General features: G+C 35.9%; 1 protein-coding gene across 11 annotated transcripts in view; it reads right to left on the reverse strand.

Moving 5' to 3' along the window:
* LOC122799590 (RIMS-binding protein 2-like) overlaps positions 1 to 12,081 on the reverse strand; it is a 2,967,700-nt gene that overhangs the window by 2,707,390 nt on the left and 248,229 nt on the right. The gene's annotated exons all lie outside the window — the stretch shown is intronic.

Genomic DNA, 12,081 nt, shown 5'->3' on the forward strand with positions numbered 1-12,081 from the left:
TAGGTATTTTTCTATTTCTTGAGTCTGTTAAGTATTAAGAATCCTGTCGGGGATAAAATTTCATTATTTATGTGACAGTGACATTTTCCTGTCTTACTTGTTAAGTAACATTCCCCGGAGGTTAAATCAATGTTCTGTAAATGTGGAGTGTGGGGAAACATGGGTAAGAAGTCAGGGAGTCAGTTAGAGATGACACTCTGAGGTTAGGAAAAAGGCACTAAAGCAAAAACAAGTTTCCATAAACAGTCCAGGATAACTCACTTAGATTCATGCACTAAATATAGGTTGCATGACTCAAACCCTGGGGAGTATATGTAAAGGACATATTCACATCTGTTGTCTTTTTTAAGGAAAATGCTTGGAACCATTTCTGATTCCAGGAGTTTAAATGAAACATTGTTTTTGCTGGAGAGATCATCTTAAGCATATATATGTGCCACCAGCCCATTCTGCCAGTCTATTCAAAAAGGGAAGTTTCATATTTGTAGAGTGCAGTGCACAACTTATAACACTAGATGGCAACAAAATACACAACAAGACAAAGTTGAACTTCATTGCTCTGGAAGAGTGTCCTTAAATTTAGCTGTCAGCTTTAGGACTCAGAACATTTTTGTAACAATGCCATTAACGTTGCACATACTAATACCAGATGTTATAATGTCATCTAGAAATGCCCTGCAGGACAGATGGTTAAGGTAATAATTAGCTAAAAATCCAGTATCACATAACACTAGGTAAATTATCTCAGCCTACAGTATCTTTATTAACATCATTTTATTACTAAACCTCAAAGCAAGTACTTAAAAACAGTGGGCTTTACCTTCTAACCTGGTTAAAAGACATTAAAGCATCACAATCAAATGGGACTGACATTGTAAAGACATAAAAAATAACTGCAGTTTCTCCCCAGCCATCATCTTTGTTTAGTACCAATGAATGCACTTTACAGTGTTATCTGTTTTGTCAATGATTTTATTTTTGGTATAATGCTTGCCGGATTTTTCTTATATGAGAGCCACCCTGTATACTTCAGGTCTGTAGTTCAAACATCAACATTTCTTTGCATTTAGTGTCACTGTGATGGGACATCCATCACCAGTTGCCACCTGTTGTGTTTGTATATTCTGTGCTGCACTTTCCTATGATACTCGAGTATAGTCTTTATAAAATACAGTTTAATGCCTAGTTTAGAAAACAAAAGAATATAATAAATCATAAGGAAACAGCAAGTAAATAGGTAAAAAGGTACCTTTCCGGGGACCAGCCCTGTTAGTGAAGATCTGCAGCTTCACATTCTGGTGAGATCTAAGAAAACTTGATCATTGCTTATATTAGGACTAGACAGCTTAACATCCATTCGGGAGAGGGGTTTGCCCCCATATCCCCATACCATATAATTACAAAGCAGTGAAACTTAAAATTGTGTATAGCAGGGGGTAGCAGCCCCTTTGCTGGATGTGTGTCATCTTTCATTCTCATTAAATCCGGAATTGCCAATATTAAAGGCTCATAGGTAAGTACTAGACTAACTGTCTTTGCAGGCCATTTTAAACCTTGCCAGTTCCCCTTCAAATGTTAGGATCAAACTCTGTATTTTATGTCTGCAAGGTAAACACCCCCAGCATTCATTAAAATTCCTTGACTGGGAATTGAACATAGACTGTGGCTTTGAGAGTGCCAAATCCTACTCACTAGAAGACTGCTGGAGATCCCTTCTTAAAATTTTTACTGCCCACAAAATAAAGATAACATTAAAAAATTCCACTCACCACACTTAACTGACACCTCCATTGGAATGTCAACCAAGTCTGCACTGCCTACACCTGTGTGAACTACAGTGATATCTCCTAAAGTAAACTATTGCCAAAAAAATCATCCTTGTTAAGAGAAGGGGTAAAGGAATACCTAACATAAATGGCATTCACCACAACAATGATCAGATTTTATCACCACTAAACCTTATAACTGTCAAATTCTCCATCACTGGCTTCCTTTATAACAAGATCTATTGTCAGATTTCTTTTCATACAGCCGCATTACTATCCATGACATAGATATGTCATTGTTAATATTAGAAATGGTGCTGATGACAAGTTATATGAAGTATCTCATTACATCCAAGTGACGCCTCCAGGTGCATCTGCAGTTAACTCCTACTGATGCCTCTGTCAAATATTGCTTGTTTATATTTGCATCAATAACTCCAAAGCCATTCTATGTACAAGGTTTTAAAATATTTCATCTTAAAGCTTACAAAATAGCAAACGCAACTGCATTAATATTTGACCTCTGTCTAGTGCAGCAAAATAGATATTAACTATTGTTTTTATGATATTAATTTATATAGATATAATTTTCACATTTGTCTAAATATCTCAACAACCAAGTAACACAGGCAGAACTCCTTAGCCTCATATGAAAACTTTCAACTAGATGAATAAAATGCTGCTGACAGCATGTGTGTAACTTGAGTGGTTGCTAAGATACTGTAAGTTGTTTACAAAATATTACAAATGTAAGAGTTACTGTGTTTACTGTGACTTATAAAATTCTGTTTATGACCTAGAACCTAAAGAATACTCCTACTATAAAAACAATTTGTGTTGAAGAGTTTGCCATTTATACTTCTTTCATAACCTTTATGGTTCCATAGATTTGAACATTTGTTTGAAATTTGAGGACGTAATTTGATTCTGTCAAAAAGCTTAGGCTCCGTCCATTGGAAGTTACAGTGCAAACTTCCTGTGCTCCATTGGAGTGAATGAGGTATGATGCTGCCCTATGTGCACAAGGAAAACAAAATCTGACCCCATCACAGAGTCAAACAGTCTCTTGTTAAAATACACAGTCTAATAAGGCACCTCCCTAGTTTGTATAAACTTGTATTCTGTGTATTTGCAGAACCCACTGCTACACTGAAACATTTACTGTGCACATCTTTCAATTCATGATATTGTAAGTATTACTTTAGTCTGGATCTAAACCACAGCCTAATAAATATAATCATCTAGCACAACTGATTTCAGCCATCTTAAGCTAGAGTTAATGAACTAAATTAGGTCAAGAGCATTTCTCCTACAGACTTGATTCATCACCCAGGAGCCACAGGCTAGTATGCCCAGCCATGTAAGACTACATTAACATTTATATTATTAAGAACTTGAAAAAACAACCCCAGGAATCTATTAATGGGCCATTGATGAATAAATCACATTTAGGTAGAGTTTAATACAACCATTATGTAGGAGAACACAAAGAGTTACTTTTTTCCCAGAAGAATCCTTACAGGAGTGATAACCATTCTATATAACTAATACCCAGTTCTTTTCAACATTAGATAGTAACTACACTCAAAGACAGGCTTTCACACTGAGTTTAAATCTGTTTTTATCATGCCGTGGTTTTTTTTTTTTTTTTTTTTTTTTTTATTTCGTGGATCTTCCATAACTTCCCCTCCACCAATAAAACCTTATCCCTGATGTCTGACAGATCTGAAAAATGCCTTCATAGCATTTCAACACAGGTCAAGACATGAAAGGTATCATATATCACAAAATGTACAAAAATGAGGGTCTATATTACATAAACAAAAATCCAAAACCGTTAACGACCTAAAGGTCAAAAATGCAGGACCTTGAGCACGCCACTGAGGGGGGGGGGGGAGTTGTGCCCCCCCCCCACCCTGCTAAATATATATATATATCAACTCTGAGATCACACTTCAGTTAGGAAAGGGCAAATATTCCAATCCTCACTGTACTGTGAACTCACAAAAAGCAGATCAAGATCCGACATTTCCGACCTTTAGGTCATTCGCTATTTTAAGCTTTTGGCGTTCTAATAGGAACCCCAAAAATGATAATGTCTCCCTTCCCTTATTTTGTTTTGTTTAAATAGAGTTGCAGTATTACAGCAGACCTGCTGTCATTTGCATTCTGCTTTAAGAATTCTTCTCTATCACTTCCAAACATACCTCTCAACTATCCAAATTTTTGTAGAATGTCCAGATTTTTGTGTCATATTTTTGGTCTGTTCTTCATAAAGTTTGTAGTTTTCTGGAAAATCATTGAAGATTGAAGTCAGTAAATAATGACAGACCTTTGAGTTTCAGACTTCATATCCTTCAGAAAATGCATGCCAATGTAAAACTTATTATTCTAACAACTTTCTAAGAGTTATATTTAAAATTTGTTGCAATTTCTGGGGCCCATTATGTTTGCCTTTGTCCAGGTTTCTTGTGCTAAGAGGTTGAGAGGCATACTTCTAAACATAAAGGTCATTAAAAATGTTTCAAATCTCTGTAGTTCCATATTTGAAATTCTTATTGCAAATGTTGTGAATGTTATTTTATTTGCCTTCTAGCTCATTTCATGGCTGAAAATGGTTTTGTTTCTGGCCCACCCACCTACCCAGTCAAGAAATGTTAGACAAATAATTAAGTAAAGATTCACTAAACAGTTACATACAAATATATTGGTATGTCTGTTGTGTATTCCCTCAGCAAATAATAGTTCTTCACACACAACATGTCTCTCCTGGACAAATTAATTACTTAACTGTGTCAACAACTGCAGTGTAGAAAAAGACACAATAGTAATATACCCAGTTTATTATCATTTAATTGAAACGGACTCGGTCAACTGATTATATCATCGACTGACATCTGCAAAAACTCACATAGCTGAACTTCAAAATTGCTGAATTACATGTCAAATGCGATCTAGGAATGGGTTTTAACATGGGTCGAGATTGGGGCGAGATTCGTAGTTCAGCAATATTGGACATTGACATTGCCATCGTTCGAGGTTCAGGTTTTCGTGTGAAGTGGAGTCAACCGACTCCACTTCAGTTAAATGATAGTAAACCATATACCCCCTTAACATCTGCTATCTGAAACTACATCACAGCTCCACAACGACTAGCATTGTCACTTCAAAGTAACAGTTATCCAATTTGATTTTTAGCTGGGATCCCTTTGGTGTGAAGTCTGTATATACTGCCTTTTCCCACATTGGTTTTCTCTGGGTTCTGTGGTTTCTTCCTCCAACACCTAATACCCAAAGACATGCATTCTGAAAACTACTAATTAGGGGTACATATTGTCTGGGATTTAGTGAGAGTGTGCAGTCTGTGGCAGGCTAGTACCCTGTCCAGAATGGGTTAAAAGCTATTTTAGGTGAACCAGAATCCATTAAAATATGTAGGTAGGGTAAACATGATAATTCTGAATTTTCAAAGACTATGGTTTTGACTTTTTGACTTTTAACTATAGGGCCAGGGAGGTCAATAAGATTTTTCATTTAAACTGAAAGGTAGTTTTTGGCCCAGCTAAACTCACTGAGAAATTGAGACAAATGTCTTCCTTTGTTTTTAAAAGGAACCAAATTTTGAAGGGATTCATGGTGGCGGGGGGGGGGGGTCTTTGAGAATTTGGCACTATTCACACACACACACATGAGGGATGTTAAATGTGGGTAATGCTCGCAGTGTAGGTCAATCCTTGATTGTGTAAACACACTTCTGACAACACACCTCAGAATAATTTATTGTACTAGGAAGTACGATCGTAGAACAAAGGAGGTTGTTTATTTAGCTATCTGTCTCACATGTTCTGCTTTTTATTTTGGGCAAGACAGAACATGCAATATGATCAGAAATTTACAAACATACATATGTGATCAGAAAAGGAGATGATACTAATGCTTTGAGCAAATACTCCAGTTTATGTCCCAATTTCAAGAAATTTGTGTTTTTCATCTTGAAAAAATTCTGGTATTGGCAGCTCCTTTTAGATGCATTTCACACACCTGGTTTAAACAAGCATATTTTGATTGATGATGTATTGCAGTTGAAATCTGCTAAGGTATAATTTTTGATGTTTAATTACAATGAAATTTAATATTAATATAAATACATTTTTTGTATTTTTATTACATTTTAAAACAGACATTTGTATGATATTGTTTTTAGTTAATGGCTGAGTTGTGTATCACTAATTGGACAAAGTAATTAACAGATGCAGCTGGATAGTATTTTAGTTCTGATTTAGTTGTTACATTAAGAAGAATGACTGCATGTAACTATTTTTAATAAAGACATGTTGCATCCTGTGGATGTATTTCTATTACATTATTTTTGAATTTTTTGAACAAGAAAGTTTAAAACATGATTTTTCATATTATTGTTTACATGACTAGATAAAAAGGGAGGAGTCAGAGCTGGACGTGGCAGAGTTGAAGATGTTAAGATTTGCACTGGGTGTGACAAGGGTGGACAGGAGTAGGAATAAGTATATTAGAGGGTCAGCCCAGGTTGGAAGATATGAAGACAAAGCCAGAGAGGCAAGATTACGTTGGTTTGGACATGTGCTGAGGAGGGATGCAGAGTATATTGGGAAAAAGATGCTAAGGATGAAGCTGCCAGGTAACAGTAAAAGAGGAAGGCCTAAGATAAGGTTTATGGATGTGGTGATTGAGGACATGCAGGTGGTTGGTGTGACAGAGCAAGATGCAGAGGACGGGAAGAAATGGAAACAGTTGATCTGCTGTGGCGACCCCTAACGGGAGCAGCCGAAAGAAGAAGAAGTTTACATGGCTAGAGTGGTCCTAAGTTTGTTTTTACTAGTATGCCTTTCTATGCAATGCTTTGCAATTTTCATTAAATATGTGTCCGGGTACGAAGCATTATATTTCCTGAAAGCAGTTTATAACCCTCTGTAGCTAGTACATCTGTTGGTTTTCTCTGCATCTGTAATGCAGATTATGGATTCATAAATGATTTCTCTCCATCTGTCTTCCTTCTATAAGCATAATATGAACACCTCTCTCATGCTAAGACATCACTCAATTTCACCTGACTATCTCTAATCATGCAATCTCTGATATCTCTTTAAATATCTTATTAAAATTACAATATCACAGTCAAAGGAGGCAGCGGAACACAGCAGTAAAATTCAAGAATTACTTGGAGGACCGGTTTACCTACACCATAGTCTTTGTTCTTTGTTATCTTATTAGAATTGTTTTAGGTCTCATTTATCACATTACTAATCTACGTAACAAATAATATGACTACTGAATTTTTCCTTTCATATTCTCTCCAACGCATGTTGCTGTTTTTCATTGCACTCTACTATGAAACATATCTTCTATGTTTTTCTCATTACAACATTTTTCACTCTTATGTTTTGTACTGTAACATGATACTTTGTGATTTAAAATATTTGTACTTGTTGTTTTTAATGTAACATGATACTTTGTGATTTAAAATATTTGTACTTGTTGTTTTTAATGTAACATGATACTTTGTGATTTAAAATATTTGTACTTGTTGTTTTTAATGTAACATGATACTTTGTGACTGAAAATATCGATGCTTGATTTTGAAATATTGTGATTGTGGAGCTTTTCTCCATGGGCATCTGCTGAAAATGGGCACTTTCTGGCCCAGTCAGACTTTCCTAGTAAATAAATGTCAAATAAATACATTTACCCTAACACCTTTAAATTATACTGTTTTGCAGTATGCAGTGGCGGCTCGCCCCATCAGACTGCCAGGCTGCAGCCCCCCTCAGCAAAAAATAAGATAAAAAAAGAACATTTTTAAAAACTAAAATATAATTATTACTAAGTTGGCTGCTTACTTAGTTGCAAGTCTGACTGACTCCCAAGTCCCGAAACCCGAACTGCGCATGTTTGCCCAGTTCCGGGTTTAAAAAAAAATAGTTTCTGTAAATCTGGACTGCTGTAAAAGTAGTCCGGATTAAGTAGTGAAGGCTTCAGTATGATGCCCAGAAGTCTATGTGGATTGTAACCACATAGAAGTGGAAGGGGCTCGGACTGCCAAGTGCACAGTCACGTACGTGACGTGGATGGGCTGAATCGCTACTGATTGGTTCTCACTCTCTTCCCGGGCTTTTTGTGCTGGGAAAAGAGTGAGAAACAATCAGTAGCAGACAGTTAACTTGTATGGTTTGCAAATTTGCAGCAGCATTACGGAAATCAATCATCCTAACTTTGTTCGATCGGACACGGACAGTGAAAGGCTCTAAACTGAGCTAACAGCTGACTGAGACTGACTTACATATGATATTTTTGCTCTTTCCTTGGTGGTATTTACCTTGTATACAATGCAAGTACTAAAAACTGTATATTTCTACTGGATTAATAAATGATATGTAAAATTATTTACTGTAAAGGATAAATAACTATGCTGCAGCTGTAAAATAGCCATTTTGTATAGTTCAATTTCTTGTTTTATAAAAGTACAAAAAGGTCAGCACTTTTTCTGAGCATCCTGAGTTGCAGATTCATTTTATGATACTCTGTATATCTTACAGAGTTTCAGTTAAAAACTAGTTAATCAAGCACACTTATTAGCATCTAAAAGGCATTTTACCTTCAGGAATTTTAAAGTACTTGTGTAACTGCATAAACTCATTATATATCTTAATCTGTTGTTGGGATAAACTAGCTTATTAATTATGGATAGCATTTATTGTGTAGCATGGCGGTGCAGCAGATGACACTGTTGCTTCACAGCAAGAGGTTCTCTGGTTCAGTTTCTCGGTCGGGATGCCTACTCTACAGAGTTTGCATGTCCTTCCTGTGTTTCCTTGGGTTTCCTCCAGGTGCTCCAGTTTCCAGTCACATTCTAAAGACATCTAGTACATGGACTGGACACTTAATTGGTCATAGGTATGAGTGTGCGGTATGACAGACCAGCTGTGACTCGAGATGATTCTCACTGTTGAAGTGATACCCCGACCCCATGTGTAAAAATGGGAAAAGGAGTTATGGATGGATAAAATTAAGTATTTGCAAGTACAATCATTTGCTTTCCTGTGTTTATATTGTGAAACCATTTTTCACATCTTCAGTTAAACTTAATTTTACCTACGTACAAGTAATACACATTTCACACAATCTGGATGAATAACCAGGACTATACAGCTTCCATTTTTTTCATAAGGAATTTGTATTGTTCTTGTTTCATTAGCTACTGGGGTTCATGTAACTAAGAATTTTGAATTAAAGCTGAGTAGCCTTACAGTTGTTTCACATTTTCCTTAAGTTGTCTTCTAAAACTGTAAAGTATTTAAAGATCATTGTTATATGCTTGTTGTTGTTGCTGTACTCACATATATAAACATATTTAAACCAGGTAGTGTAATAGTATGACAGGCATATCAGATCTTCAAGATAGTCACAGAGTCACCTTTATAAGCTAAGTAATCTTATACTGGATCTTACATCACTTTGGAGCTTTAGCGTCCTTGCTGAAAAAAACTTAATAGTAAAAGAGCAGATACAGGAGGCTTGTCAAAAAGGTATTTACAATTATATTACCGCTGTTTAGTCTGCAATGACTAAATTAAATAAATGGGGATCCCTGTGCAGTTAATTCACAGATATCCTGAAGTGAACATTTTATACATTTTCCAGAGATCTGGAAACTTGGTGTGCCAAACAAGCAGTGCTTGGCCTTCCCTCCTTATTTATTGATTTTGGGTAGTTTTTCTTATCTACAACAATACAACAGACTGTTTTACTATTTCTGATTCTCACTCCTCCACCTTTAAATAGAAAAACAAAAGACTATTGATCTGCCACCTCCAGATAGTTGAATATGACCTTGTGATATTTTTAATGTGTATGTCATTATGAAAGGAAGGAAGTTTTTTGAATTTGGATTTGTGATCTATGTGAAAGGGGATGCTCATTTTGGCAGTAAATGATAGAAATGTTTTTAGTGTACGATGATCACTGTGAGTAAACAAGTAAGTGTGTCTTGCACACTTAGCTCTGTCTCCTCCTCCTTTCCACTACTGTCTTCACTAAGAGCATATGGCTAACATTATAGCTCATGTTCTGGGTTTCAGTGATGTCCAAAAATTTTAAACAGAAAAGGCAGGACTGAAATGTATACCCTCTGAACCGTCCAGTGCTGGAAGAAATTATGCATCGTCTTATAGATGGGCCTGTATACTTGCATTAAATGTTTTTTTTTTTTTTTTTAACATTCTCCTTGAATACTATCACATCCATATGAATTGGACCCAATTTAAATGAAGACTTGTTGGCTGAGGAACAATTTTGCTGGTAGAAAAATAACTGTGTCTCAGGAAAACTAAGTGACGTGCTATGGTACTTAGGTGTTTTTATGCATATTTACAGTTATTTATATCTATCTATCTATCTATATATATATATATATATATATATATATATATATATATATACATACATATATACACACACACACACACACACACACACACACACACACACATATATATATATATATATATATATACACACACAGACACACACACACACACACAAATATATATATATATATACACACACACACACAAATATATATATATATATACACACACACACACACACACACACACACACACACACACACACACACACACAGGTGCGCTTTACACGCTCTTCTGCTGCATCCTTCTGTTTAAAGAGAAGAATGATGAAATGCACATGGAGGCAGAGTGTGTGTGTGTGTGTGTGTGTGTGTGTGTGTGTGTGTGTGTGTGTGTGTGTGTGTGTGTGTGTGTGTGTGTGTGTGTGTGTCTATATATATATAGATAGATTTTCACAGAATATCCAGATTTTTGCATCACAATTTTGTTCTGTTTTTCATAAAATTGTGGTTTTCTAGCAATTTAGTGGTAAATCGTTAAAGATTGAAGTTAGAAAATAATGACAGACGTTTGAGTTTCAGATTTCATACCCTACAGAAAATTCATACCAATGCAAGATCTACTATTTTATTAACTTTCTAAGTTTGTAAGAGCAATATTTAAAAATTGTCCTTATTTTTGGGCCTTCGTCCCACTTTTATTTATGGCTTTGTCCAGATTTCTTGCTCTGAGGTTGAGAGAGTATGACAAATGTGTCGGGCCAAAGCCATCACTGTCAGCCAGATACATTTCAAATTGTGACATACTTGTTGTACCCCACTCCCCCATGTAGTGACTTTGGATGTGTCCAAGCAAGGCAAGGAGCAGTTATGCAGTGTAAGTGTGCAGACTGAGTATCCCCCCATCCAAGGTAGTCACAAGTACAATTGTGGCTTTTCATCTGTCGTTGACTTTGCAGAATGTTCTGGCTTTCTATCATATTTTTATACTGTTGATTTATGCTTATTATTCAAAAAATGCTTGTTGTTGGCTGCCTGTTACTTTTATAAAGCTGAATATAAATTATAATTAGAACTGCAGCGCAAGGAGAAGTACAGTGGTTTAAGATGAGCGCTGCTTGTTTTTTTATACTTGATTTTGACTGGCATTCCAGTAATGTATTTAAAAAGTAATTTATTTTTTCATGCCTCACAACCTTTTTGTTTCCATCTAGATATTAAGTAAGCTGTCATGTAGTCAATGCATTGAAATATATTTTTTCTCCACTTCATTTTGTCTTGCTTGGACTCACATAATGACGGTTTGGCACCCAAGGCAGCGTATTTAAAGTCCCAGTTTTTGTGGTTTTGAGCATAGCTCTGCCCCTTTCTAGTTGGCCACACCCTTTCTCATTAGCCCCACCCATTCTGCTGTCTTCTGCAGCCCCCCTTTGATTTGAAGTCACCAGCCGCCACTGGCAGTATGGTTTTGACATTTTTAATTGCTAATAACAAAATGTTGACATCGTGACCATACTTTGGAATGGTGATATAGAAGGCTTTATGTGCAACTATGGTATGGTATAACTAATGCTGAACTGATTACATAGTAGTGAAGATATATATTTTTTTCAGATAAATATTCTATTAAACTACTCCCCACCATCTCTCCCTCTCTCTCTCAGTCTCTCTCTCCCTCTCGCGCTCTTTCTTCCTCCATATCTCTTTCTCTGTCTGTTTTCCTAAAAGAGATTATGATGTAAGCAGTGTACTAGATAGGCTAATATTTCATTTTTTTGCTTTAGTTCAGTCTTAGAAAGTTCCACTTATGATTGACATAATTTTTATTCCAAGGATATTTTAAGTCTCTGAGCTCTGCTACTAAAAACAAATCTTTAATAATAGTCCACAATAATCCTTTGTCTTTGTGCAAAA

This window comes from Protopterus annectens, chromosome 4.part0 (assembly GCF_019279795.1).
Source record: "Protopterus annectens isolate FY-2018-M chromosome 4.part0, PAN1.0, whole genome shotgun sequence".
Lineage (NCBI taxonomy): Eukaryota > Metazoa > Chordata > Ceratodontiformes > Protopteridae > Protopterus > Protopterus annectens.